General features: G+C 35.1%; 1 long non-coding RNA gene across 1 annotated transcript; it reads right to left on the bottom strand.

The window, feature by feature from the left end:
* Positions 1-2,582: 2,582 nt before the first annotated feature.
* Positions 2,583-5,563, bottom strand: LOC133878399 (uncharacterized). The gene is made up of 2 exons (XR_009901891.1): positions 5,102-5,563; positions 2,583-2,905 (listed from the first exon to the last, which is right to left on the bottom strand). It is a non-coding gene; the product is annotated as an uncharacterized LOC133878399 (long non-coding RNA).
* Positions 5,564-12,662: the final 7,099 nt, after the last annotated feature.

The raw sequence follows: 12,662 nt of genomic DNA on the forward strand, positions 1-12,662 counted from the left end.
TTGAAAAACCCTTTCTTCAAACTACAAATCAAGAAGAGTGGGTTTATTATACCAATTCTTGGTAAGGTTAATAGGTTTGGATTTAAAAATTCTTTGGTTTTTTGGAGAAATGTCAATTTTCCCAAAATTTTGTTCAAGAATTTTAATATCTTCATCAGTGGATGAGTCAGATTCAGAAGAACTAGATTCCTCCGATTTTTCAGACTCATTATCAGAATGTTTGAAAAAATTTAAAACATTTTTGCCTTTGTCATGGTTAATGGCGCAGGCTTTGTTAATACTTGAATAAATATTTGAAGAACTGGCTTCAGGGACTGGAGCAGTCTCTCGAGTAGCCTTGCGAAAGCTTATCTCTAAAAGCATTTCTTCAATTTTTTCCAAATTCTTTTGGCTATTAGTTTTTAAACTAATTCCTTTTCTTTCTTCTGGTAAAGAAATCAAAGGTTTTTCAACATCTTTCTTAGTAGCCAAATGAATAGGTTTTTCAATAATTTTAACAGAAGAATCAATCTTTTCTTCAATACGATCAAGTTGTTGACTATAATGTGAAGAGATTGATTAGCAAAATTATTTTGTTCAATAATCTTCCGAGTCTTAGAATAAGTAGGATCATTCTTAGAAGTTTTATAAGGAGAAGCAATAACAACAGTGTCATCTTTTCCCTTTACTCGGAGGGTTTCAACAGGAGGATGAGAGGCTTTAACAACAGTGTTGTCTTCAGCCAAAACAAAATGTTTTTTAACAACATTTAAAACACCAGGTTTAACCTTTTGAAGAAAGTCGAAAAACAGAGTATGTCTCTGCTCTTCAAGAATCTTTTCCACCCACTAAAGTTTTAACAGATCTTGTTCCTTTTGAGAAAAAGATTTAAAATAGATTATTCTCTGCTGGCGGTTTTCTTCAAATCGAAAATCTTTTCAGAATTCATTTGAATGGGCCTAGCTTTAGTAGGAATCTTCCTTTCGGAGAAGTCCTTGGTATAAGGCAAGCAACAATGTGCTTCTTCCGGTGCCAAAAAGCTTTGGGTAGGTCAGAACAAATAGTATCAACTAGTTTGTTATTAAAAGCAACAATCTTTGATTGTAGCAATTTGTCAGAGAGGTTCTGGGCAATTCTCTTATACTTGAGTTCCTGTTTTAAGGAATTCAAGTGTCTGGTTTTAGCAGTGACTAGGTTGAGCCGATCCAGCTCAATATCCAGTCTGGATGCAAAAGTGAATTTTACTTATGTACCATCTTAACAGTTGTTATCCCAGTTTCATCAATAGAAGAGATGGGGTAAAGTAAGTAGAGGAAATAATTTCCTAAAATTACTTTATCACTCTTCATGTTCTTAACAAGCACAGAAGGAATGGGAAAACAAACATCATTCTGGCAAACATAAGCCTTACTAAGCTCATACTTAATATGAAGAGAATCTTCACTGGCAGAATTTAACCTTTCAGTAGATTTCTCAAAATATTTACTAGGAACTAATCCCTCCTGGATACAGTTCATGTCAGATCTAGAATCAATCAAAGCAATAGCATCAAAAGAATAATCTTTTGCAATAATAACAGTAATTTTTGCATATCATTTGGGTGGTATGAAACTCTTGACGAGTTTAACAAATTTTAAATCACTACGGGAACAGACAGTTGCATTGCTAGATTCAGGATCATTAGAATGCTCATGTTGGTTACTAGTAATGTCTTCAATTTTTAAATCTTCATTTTTAATTTGAAATTTTTTATGAAGATTCGTTATTAACAGTTGACTTTTTAAGTCTTGATTATCAGTTTTAATATGATGCATATCATTTTTCAAATCAACAATGTCTTTCTTGATATTACTTATCTCATGCCGCAAGTCTGAAATAGTAATAGCTTCATCAATTTTTAAAGAATTAATTTTATTTTTTAATTTATTAGGTGGGTTTGGACACTTATCAGCATAATGTCCATTTTTACCACAATTAAAACATCTTCCTTTAGAAGACTTAACAGTTTTAGAACGCTTATGCTTTCTAAAGATTTTATTAGGCCTTTCAGGCTTATCAATTCATCTTTTAGTATGACGGTATTTTTTAGTGAACTTATCCAGTTTCTTCCTATGTCTCCTGCTTGGAGCAATGGGAGGTAAACCAAATTGTTCACAGAAATTACCCATTTCATACTTAGGTTTCTTAGCATTTTTTAATTATTATCTTATCATCTTCTGATCAACACACATTTTAATGCCAAGTTTTTTAATAATTGAAAACAGATCACCATAGGTTAGGTTTTATATATATATATATATATATATATATATATATATATTCATTTATCATAGAAATCCTACATATAGTCTATCCAAGCTCTTAACCTCTTCTCAGTAAGGTTGACACTGTCCCGAGGGACTTGTAATACAACACTGGTGCCCCGAATATTGTACGCGTACAATCATATATTAGCAGTCCGACTGTATTCGACTTCGGGTGGCCCACACTATTAACAAAGTCGTAACCGTAACTCCATCTGTGACGACCCACTTTTTATAAAAAGGCATAAGTAATTATATCTGGATAATTACATGTCATTAACCATTCAGAGACGATAAATCTCGCAGTGAAAAATACAAATATATTTTTTTTTTCTTTACAAACGTCAGGGACAATTCCCTTACAATACATTTAGAGCTTTGACTGAAATTCCTCTAGAAATAAATTAAAAGTTCTTTACACTAATTACAAAGAAACATGTGTCACATATGACACCAAAACATACATGGAAACTTACTAAATACAAGTAAATTCCTAAATATGTTACATACAAAATAGTACAAACATTTACAAGTACAAAGCACTAAAATCCTAACTACATAGCTTTAAATCTCTTAAACTAGCAGTTAATCCATTCCTTAATCTTCAGAACCTGCGCAAACATCTATGAGACGGTGGTTATAACCACAACCCCATAGTTCCATAAGTGAGCTATCTATCATTCAACAACATCATGATTTATGCGTTATTTAAGGAACATAAATATGACACAATTATTAGATAGTTTTCTATGCAAAGTTTAACATTTCAATATAGTCATTGCACGCCTCTCGTTTAAAGCCGTTATCCGTCAATTTCGCCTTATTTGGGACATTCGACGACGTGTCCCCCTACATTACATTTTATTAGCATCTTTCCGCACTAACAGAGTACGTTCCACATCACTCTACTAGCAGTTTGAAGGACAATAGCAATCAATATGAATTATTGGGTTTTCGGTTTCAGGCACTATTCCCATCCTGAACCGTTGGGAGACGTTGCACCCAATATTAATAGGTTGATTATTCACAGTATGCAATAAGCAGTCACACGCATCCAATTAAAATAAAACATAAACACAACACTATTAAAATCTAGTACTATCCTCGGTAAGTAATTTATACTTACAGCCCTTTTGTCACAGTTCATCATCTGCATCAAATACATACATATATGTGCATAGAAGGTCAATAACATTTCTTTTAGAAATTCATGCCTAAACATGAATCTTAATCACACACATATATATACATAGGAACAATTATCTTTGGAACATCATCTACATTAATTATTACTTAACATAACATATTTAAGTCTCAATATTAACACTTCAACACTTCTAAGAAAACCTAATCATTTTTTTAGGGAACATCAATCCAAGCACCAAATCTTACATCTTTGATTAATAACATAAATCAATACTTCAACAAATTTAACAGTCTAATTAATCCAATACCAAATCAACTAACAAAATATCCATTTAAAACATGTTGATTCTAACAATTATTTCAACCAATATATATTAAAAATTACAGTAAAACAGCATACTCAATTTCCATAATTAATTTCATATCAAACCATATAACAATCCAACAAAAATACTCAAATATTTTCCTTAGATTAAAAAACTCATTTACATAATATTCAACCCTTTTCATTTTAAAAGAATTCCTTTTAGAACATCAATATCAATTTATTAACTATCAAACATAATCTGTCAAAACCACATATTGGCACCATAGGTCATAATAAAGGTACATATGATAATTTCCATAATACATACATTCGGCTATTCCAACTAAAATATAAATACTCTCAAAACATAGAGCATGATCCAAAACTTAGTAAATCCACAATCATCCCAATATCCAGTCTTCAAATACCACTAAATTTCCAATAGTTGAACACAACCCGAACACTTACCAAATCACCCAAATCAAAACATCACCATACTCATATTTGGTCAAAACACTATATCCACATACCAAATTAACCAACTTAAACCAGCAGTCACTTTAAAAGCCATTAATCCTCAATTTAAGTATTAAATCAACCAACAATAAAACTCATCAATTGATTTGGTTAGAACAACCTAAATACCAACACCTATCTCATAGAGATACCACAACTGAAATAGAAACACCAAAACTCAAGCCTACAAATCAGATAACCAAAACAGCATAAAATCCAAACCCACTGGAATCCATCAATAATCGGCCATCATCAAAACAGGGGTATCAAAATCCAAGACTACGAAAAATCCCCAAATCAGTATACAATCACAACAGTAGACAATCCAAACATTACATATTAACATATACCAAAAATCACCTCAGCCGAAATACACACAGTAAGGTAAATCATCAACAAGAAATATCACAAGTCCAACAACTACAAATCAACCCATACACGGCCACCCACAGTAAATACACCATCCGACCTTAAGTCCATAACACCCAATTTTATCTAAGCATCACAGGAATCAGCCAAACATCATAACATAAAGGTAATTGGTTCAATCCTCAACACAATCAGTTCTAACTCTAGAATCTAACATAATCTAAAACAGGGACCCAATATCAATACACACATCACTGGCCGGAACAACCATCCACTGACCGACACACACACGAGCATTAAATCAGCCAACCGAAAATGCCCAACATCACAGTCCAACCAGAAAAGCCCAATAATCAGTAAATCAATTTCAAAACATCACAATCTATTTAAGCACAATCGAGTAGAACCCTCAAATATCCAATCATCCACAAATCTACAATAATAGACTAAAAAATTAAACTAAATCATAGGGTTTACTCACTTTGAGGATTTTCCCAGAAAATCCACCGAAGAAATCACGGGAAATCGGCTCTGGTTTGTCGGAGAACTCGCCGGAAAACCGTTCCTGGAGGGTCGGGTTTCACGGGTCTCGGGTCGCGGATCACTGGGTCACGGGTTTCCTTCAGGCTTCACCGAAAATCGCACCACTGGAGGTCTCCGTTCGTCGGCTGTTTCCCCAGTCGCCGGAAATGGATTCTGGCCGACGGAATACTAGCCTCCGGGAGAATCGGGTCTCCGGGTCCTCTCCCTCTCGGTTTCATCTCTCACTCGCCCGATCTCATCTCTCTCTCGATCTCACTCTCTCTCGAATCTCATCTCTCTCTGATCTCTCCCTCTCAATCGGTCTCCATCTCTCATCTCTCCGTTTGGTGTCTCCCGGGTGGAAGACAAACGAAGAACAGAGAAAAGAGGAAAGAAGAAAGAAAGAAAAGGGAAGAAGAGTGGTGCGTGCGTTTTAGAGAAGATGGGGTTTGATTTTACTCATTAAATTTAATAAAATATTTTCCATAAAAATATTTTTCAAGATATTTTATCGGTGGATATTTTACATTAGGTCTTTATCATTATATATAATTTATTAAAATTATAATCTAAATCCGTTATGAGTCTAGTTCGTTTCATTATTAATATTATTATCTCAATAATATTATAGTACCATAAATATATACCAAATATATATTTTACATAATAACACAGTAAATATTACACAATAATATTATACATTAATATTATTATATCAATTAATCCACTGATTAATTCAGTTTGTCTATTTATTATTCATGTAATATTGTTAGTATTTAATAATATTATTCTTTATTTATAAAATTATGGTTTATAAATAATAAGACCAAGGAATATTTATTTTCATAAATATTCTTGTATTCCTTATTATTTATCTGTGATTAAATTATCGTGTTTAAAGTCACGTATTTTATTCACTACTGAATGTGAATATTGTTTTCTACAATATTAAGCCGTTCGAGCATTGAGTCTTGAGAATCTAACGTCAATTCTAGACTTGTCTAATTTATTCAATCTTAAATTCTAATTTAAGACATTTTATTTAATTACTTAAAATATGGGGTGCTATACCATCCGTGCATGGTGCGCCTTTCACAAAACAACCATTGTATCAAAGGGTAAACATAAAAATAAATCTATATGACCATAGGTTCAAGCTTGTATAATAGTAAGCACATGATCGTAATACCACATGTACTAGTGTACTATATCATACGATGCAAATATTGTTTATTTTTAAGAAAAACCTATACAAGTGCATTGATACACTTGAAGCAATCTAAAAATGTTATAAATTTGGTAAGCTAAGTACATATCATTTTGAAGAATAAAGGATGCTCAGTCTGCATACATATCACATATTAAAGTGAAACCAATTTCGTAAGTATTTACTTACCTCAAACGTTCATCCATAGACTTGAATGTCTTGGACTTCTGGTATTGCAAAACATATCATAATATTAAACATATTCTAACAAGACATCTAACCCATGCATGTAAAAACTCTAATAATAATCTAGATGTGCTAATTTATTATTAAAACCGTAATATTCCATTTCTAGTCATTATCATATGTTCGGTATCGGGGTTGAGCATTCGATCAACAAGGGTTGAACATTTGGTCAAATGCAGTGAACGTTCGAGGAATACCAGAATGTATGAAAAACTCAAAGTTCTTACTCAGACAATTTTTCATCCTAACCAGAGCTTATAATAGCTTTATAATAGCATGTTAAACAATATCAATATGAAGTTTTATGAAAAATTTGGGCAAGTCCCCAACTTTTTAGAAATCTATTCCCTTCTAAGAGAGATAAATTATGAGCTTGTCATGGAATGATTAAGACTCATAAAAAGCATGGTAAATCACATTAACATAACACCAAAAACATAAAAAACGAGTTTAAGGTTCAAAAGTTTACCTTATTGAAGATTGAACAACACTAAGACCACCCACTTCTCTCTCTAGGATCTCTCCCTCTCTCTCTCTCACGAAATGAGGTGGCTAGGTTGCTTAGGGAATTTGAGAAGTATGAAATTCGTGAGTGTCTTTTATAGGCGTGGTTTGAAGTGGATAAGGTTGGATTATGTGGATAGTCAGTTAAAATTGCTTTTCAGACATGGCCGAACGTTTCATGTACTACTTCGAACATTCGGTACTGTTGATTTAACAGTCCTAAGATTTTTTCTAAACAGTCAAGAGTTCACTTCAAACGTTCCAAAGATGCTTCGAACATTCGGTCAGGAGTTCAAATTATTTATTTGTTTTGATTTTTAGGAAAAATTGTTTTACAGCACTAGTTGAATAAATTAGTATATTTTTATAAAAAAGAAATGAGATTTATAGCAGTTAGTTACTTATATATATATATATATATATATATATATATATATTATTGGGGTACTATTACAGAAATGGTAAGCCCCACGGCTCACTAAGTAAAAGCACTCAACCAAGAGCGTGTTTTACATTAAGAACTTCTGTTTCCTTTGTTTATCAAGTCATTTAAAAATAAATGCTCGTTCTCAAAAAAAAAAAGGTAAGCTTTTCCTTTAAAGTGAATGCACTCTTTTAGAAAACTGTCGTGACAACGCGATTTTGTGTAAACGTTTTAGTGTAAGAACTCATTCATTGAAATCTAAAAATGACAGACTAAACTTTTTCTTTCATGAACTCAAAGATCATAAATTTGCTTAGCATTTTACTTTTCCAGTATCATATTAAAGCATAAATAAGTATATACATTTCAATCCATTTGCTAGCAGATAATAATGGAAAATCACGTACGTAAAACAATCAAATCATGCTTATGTAGAGATAATCTGTAGAACATTATTGTTTATCTAGTTTCTATTATCGAACTTCCACTTTTCCTTTCAAATTGACTAAAAAAAGTGAGCCATTCAAGAGACTGAGGCTTCCAATCAGCCTGAAGCACAGAAACGAAAGCGCGCACACGAGTCCTCATCCTCCTCTTCATCTACAATATCTGTAAAATTACCCCAATTTATCTTAGATAAGTATTATAGAAATTCAATTAGAATGTTATTTTAGCAAAGTGAGTTTTTTTTTTTTAAAAAAAATAAATAAATAAAATAAAATTTGAAAAGAGAAAAGAGCCCAGCAGATTCACTCTTAATAAATTCAATAGCGAAGATAACTACATGAGTATACATATATAATCAATTGCAAAGATATTTACCTCACACTACAAAAAAAAAAACAATATAGCGTCGTTTTTATTAGCGTCAGTTATGAGAAACGTCACTAAGTTTAATACTTTGTGTCGTTTAAAACATAAACAACACAAATATAACTTTTTAGCGTCGGTTGATTTTTGAAACGAAGAAAAATTGGTACTGAAAATTAATTCAGTCACCCCAACCTGCGCGAAAACTCATGCGCGTATTTTAGCTTCTTCTCCCTTTTCTTTTCACACACCCACACGGCCCAGCTTCTTCTCCAATTTCTTTTCCCCTTTTCCCTCTTCCGGCTACTCTTTGGTTTCAATCAGTTTGGCTAAACCAAGCAATTTTTTCAAGGAATCAGAGATCCTTTTACAAAGGTATGAACTTCCTTCTTTTTTTTTTTTTTCTTTTTCTGAGGAATATGGTCCTGCTCTTATTTTCTAGAGTTTGCTTCACATTGGGTATTTCTTCATATATATATATATATATATATGCCGTTTGCATTTGAATCTCGATTTTTTTTACTGATGTTTTGGGTTTTGATGTTTTGGCTGTTTTATTTTATTTATTTTTTATTTTCTGTTTGTTTTTGGAAGTTTAGTATCTGTTAGTTTGTCAAGAAAATGGAAGGAAAATGGAGGGAATATTTTCTTTTTCTTTTTCTATTATTAGCTTTGGTTTTGATTGTTGTTCGTGGTGAGAATTTTTCAACATTCGTGAAGAAGAGCAACAGAGAATGTTGGGTAATCGAGGATTTTGGTTTTGCTAGAGCAACAGAACGTTGGTGTCCTTTCCTCTTTTTCTTTTTAAAAGGAATCAATCAGTGAATTAAATTTCACTTGAGTCTATCAGCTATAGCGAATCTTAATTTTCTTTTGGTGATTATAGTGTGGGTATGAAACTAGCTAGTGGCGCCTCTAATCATTTGAGTTTATCAAGGATTAGCAGCAACTTGCATGTTTTCAATTAATTGAAGCGACCCTTTATATATATATATATATATTAAGATAAGATAAACACTATTTAAAAGCTTGCCTTTTTAATGTCAACATGTATTTACAAGTAGGATTTGCCTAAATTTAGTGACAAGATCAAATATTTTATTAGGGTTGATTATCCAATTATAGGAAATGATATGGTCGGGCCAGCTTTGAGAGCCTTTGGATTATAGCTTCCTTGGGATTTCTTACTTCATATATAATTAGAACAATAATGTTTAACCCCCTTGTTTATTTTCATTTTAATAAACTAATCTAACAATCTTTCGAGATCAAAAACTGCATTTATGTTGTTAATATTATTCGATGTATGTACTAAAGAATTTGACAGTGACTTGATAATAAATTACTCGATCGAGCAACCATCTACTTGGGTTAATGCTAATGACACAAATTAAGCACAGAGTTTTTTTGAGTTTGATTTCTGCTTACTGGAACTTAAAGTTCAATATCGTAGTTGAAGCAAGAAAATAATAAATGCTGTGAAAATCAGTGAGTGTCCATTTAAGATGCACCCACAAAGAGCAAAACAAAGGACCTCAAAGACTGCAATGAAAACATAGTGTAAATTGTGTACCTCCACCTGTGCTCTGTTTTGCTTGGCTTGTTTTTGGGTTCCACCCCCTGTTTTTGAGGGGGGGGGGGGGGGGGGGGGGGGGGGGGGGGAATAGAATAGGAATGAGAGAAGGGTACACTGTTAAGCCACTTTCAAAAGAGACAAGGGCAGCTTCTGTGTAACACTTCTCTTAAAGTGTGTATTGAAGTTTCGTCCCTTGAGTTTTGTTGGAGAAATAATTGGCTCCAAAGACACGTGGGCTGAGCCCATCGGGTTAACCCGGCTAGATTAGACTTAAGTACAAGACCATCCATTATCTCCAAAAAGTCGCATATCCCAAATATATCAAGATGGACTTCTATTCCATTAAATATGGGATAAGGTACCTAATAGAATGACATTAGCTAAAGAGAGTGTCATATCTAGTTTGGACTCTATTACCCAATTTGAATTCTATGAAGATAAGATTAAAGACTATGTAATCTAGGACTCAGACTCCTAATTAGATTATGCTCCAAGCACTCCAGTAGTTTCATAACTGTGAACTGTGAGTCTATAAATAAGACTACTACGTCAGGTATTTTACATGCAGATTCTCTAAGCTCTGAGATTATTGATACTCTCTAGAAAATAAATAGTTTGAACTGACTTAGGCATCAGAGTGGGGGTATGGTCAGCACCCCACGAGCCGACGAGCCATTTATTATTTTGCAGATTACGAGGAGAGTTAATTACAAGGAAGGCAACGAATCACAAGACAACACGTCACCGTACCGGAAACTGTACCAACAGTTTGGCGCCGTCTGTGGGAACGACATTGTTCTTTAAAAAAAAATCCGCAACGGTGACTGCGTGATCAAATCAAGTCTGAAATTTCAGTTCGGAATCAAGTCACACCAAATCGGTGCTGAAAATATACAGATGTGTTATCGTCTAGATCTACGCTCAGAGGTAATGAATTTAATTACACGGGTGTACAGTTACAAATTCAATGATTTTCTCGGTGATGATCGATCCGGCTAATTTCTGAAACAACAAAAATTACGAGATCCACAAATATCTCAAACAAGAGTCAGATCTGCATCCACCTTGAAGAGAAGGCTTCGGGTATCTTCTATCCGCACTAAAAGACGCAAATCTACATCTCTCAGTGACACATATGAAAGCCGTGTAGTGCCAGAATTGTTGACTGGCCTTCTTCGACTATACTGGCCTCCTCTGAACACGAAGAGAAAAACGAAGTCCAAAGGAAGAAAGAAGACTCTGGCTCTAAGCTTGGGTCTGGGTATGATTTTTTAAACCCAAGAGGGCTTGATCTAGTAAGCCCAAACAGGTTGGCTCAAGAGCAAACAAAAAATACAAAGAAAAGAAGGATAAGCCAACCCGGTTCGGTTCCTGGCATCTTCTGTGGATTTCCACCAAAATCCAGAAGACCAGATGGAGACCCTCGGCTCATCTTGGTTCAAGTTCAATTCCTTGCCTCGCCGGAGATGCCAAGTTAGGTGATGAAGGATTCGCCACCGCGAAGGTCCAGCTCTAGATCCCCCCCGAGACCATCGAGATCCCCGGTGATGTGAACTACCGAGGCGACAGTAGATCCTCACCAACCGGCCTTTGAGTTGGCTAGAACCGATTCTTCCACGAGCGTTGGAATCAGTCTCGAGTATCTGGCCTGAGCTAGAAGTTTGATCTCAGCCGCTGGATATCAAGGTAGCGGTAACCAACTTGTCTTCACCGCAAATCGGCAGTAACCTAGTGAAGAAGAAGAGCAATCTTTAGGATTTATGGCCGAACCGAAGATTTTCCATGGCTGAAGGCGTGAAAAGAGGCTAACTTTCCGAGTCGATCAATGTCAAATTGATAGTCAGAGGAGTTATTGATTTTAGAAATTAATTTTTGGCAAAATCTTCACCAAACCCAGATCGTGAAAAAGTGTTATCCTGGTTTGAACCAGTCCGGCGAGCTAGTCTATCATCTAAAATTCATCTTGGCGGTTCGGCCAACGCCAAGAATAGAACGGGACGCATTCATAGGACCCACATGGCATCAGTACCGTCTGAGCCTCGAACAGGGAGTCAACTCGCTATTGAGGACAGGTAGAATCCCCGAGCTCTGGTTTTTGTGGCTAAAAAACCGTGAACTTCTAAGGCAGCAGCGACATGGAAGATGAGCTGGTGGATCTTAGGCCCGACTTTCAGGATCTTGAACCTCCGAGGCAGCAGCAACATGGAAGACCCACACCGACTTCCCTCTTCCATTAGCCCCTCCCGAACCGACCCCGGAGATAACTTGTTCGGATTGTGCTCCATGTGATGCGGGTCGGTCGTGAGCATAAGATGTCCTTGAGCGCCGACTTGTCATGAATCCACAAAACCCTTTAGGCCTATATGATGGGCAATATTGCAGCGCTCCTCGACGCCACAACCTAAAGACCAACAATTGTCTGAATAAAGGTATGGGAAGCAAAAAATAGCAGAACGAATGAGTCCGGAGAAGGAACTGGGAAGAATTCTGATAGAATTGTTGTTGGCGAGGTCAATTTAGGTAATGATGTAGCTTCATCCGAGCCATTCCAGACCTTGGGAGTTCTCTTTTAAGGCATTCTAGTAAGCTTGAGAAAGGAGATTTTAGGTCGAGCAGGCTTGGTTTGGAAAGCCCAAACAGGTCGGCCCAAAATGAAAGAAAACAACTGATTGGTATGCCCAACCCGGTCCGATTCTTTATTTCTTCTCCGAAGAACCCCTCGCAAAGGCTGTTCCTCTTCTAACGCCGGAGTT

This window comes from Alnus glutinosa, chromosome 9, assembly GCF_958979055.1.
Source record: "Alnus glutinosa chromosome 9, dhAlnGlut1.1, whole genome shotgun sequence".
NCBI classification, from domain to species: Eukaryota; Viridiplantae; Streptophyta; class Magnoliopsida; order Fagales; family Betulaceae; genus Alnus; species Alnus glutinosa.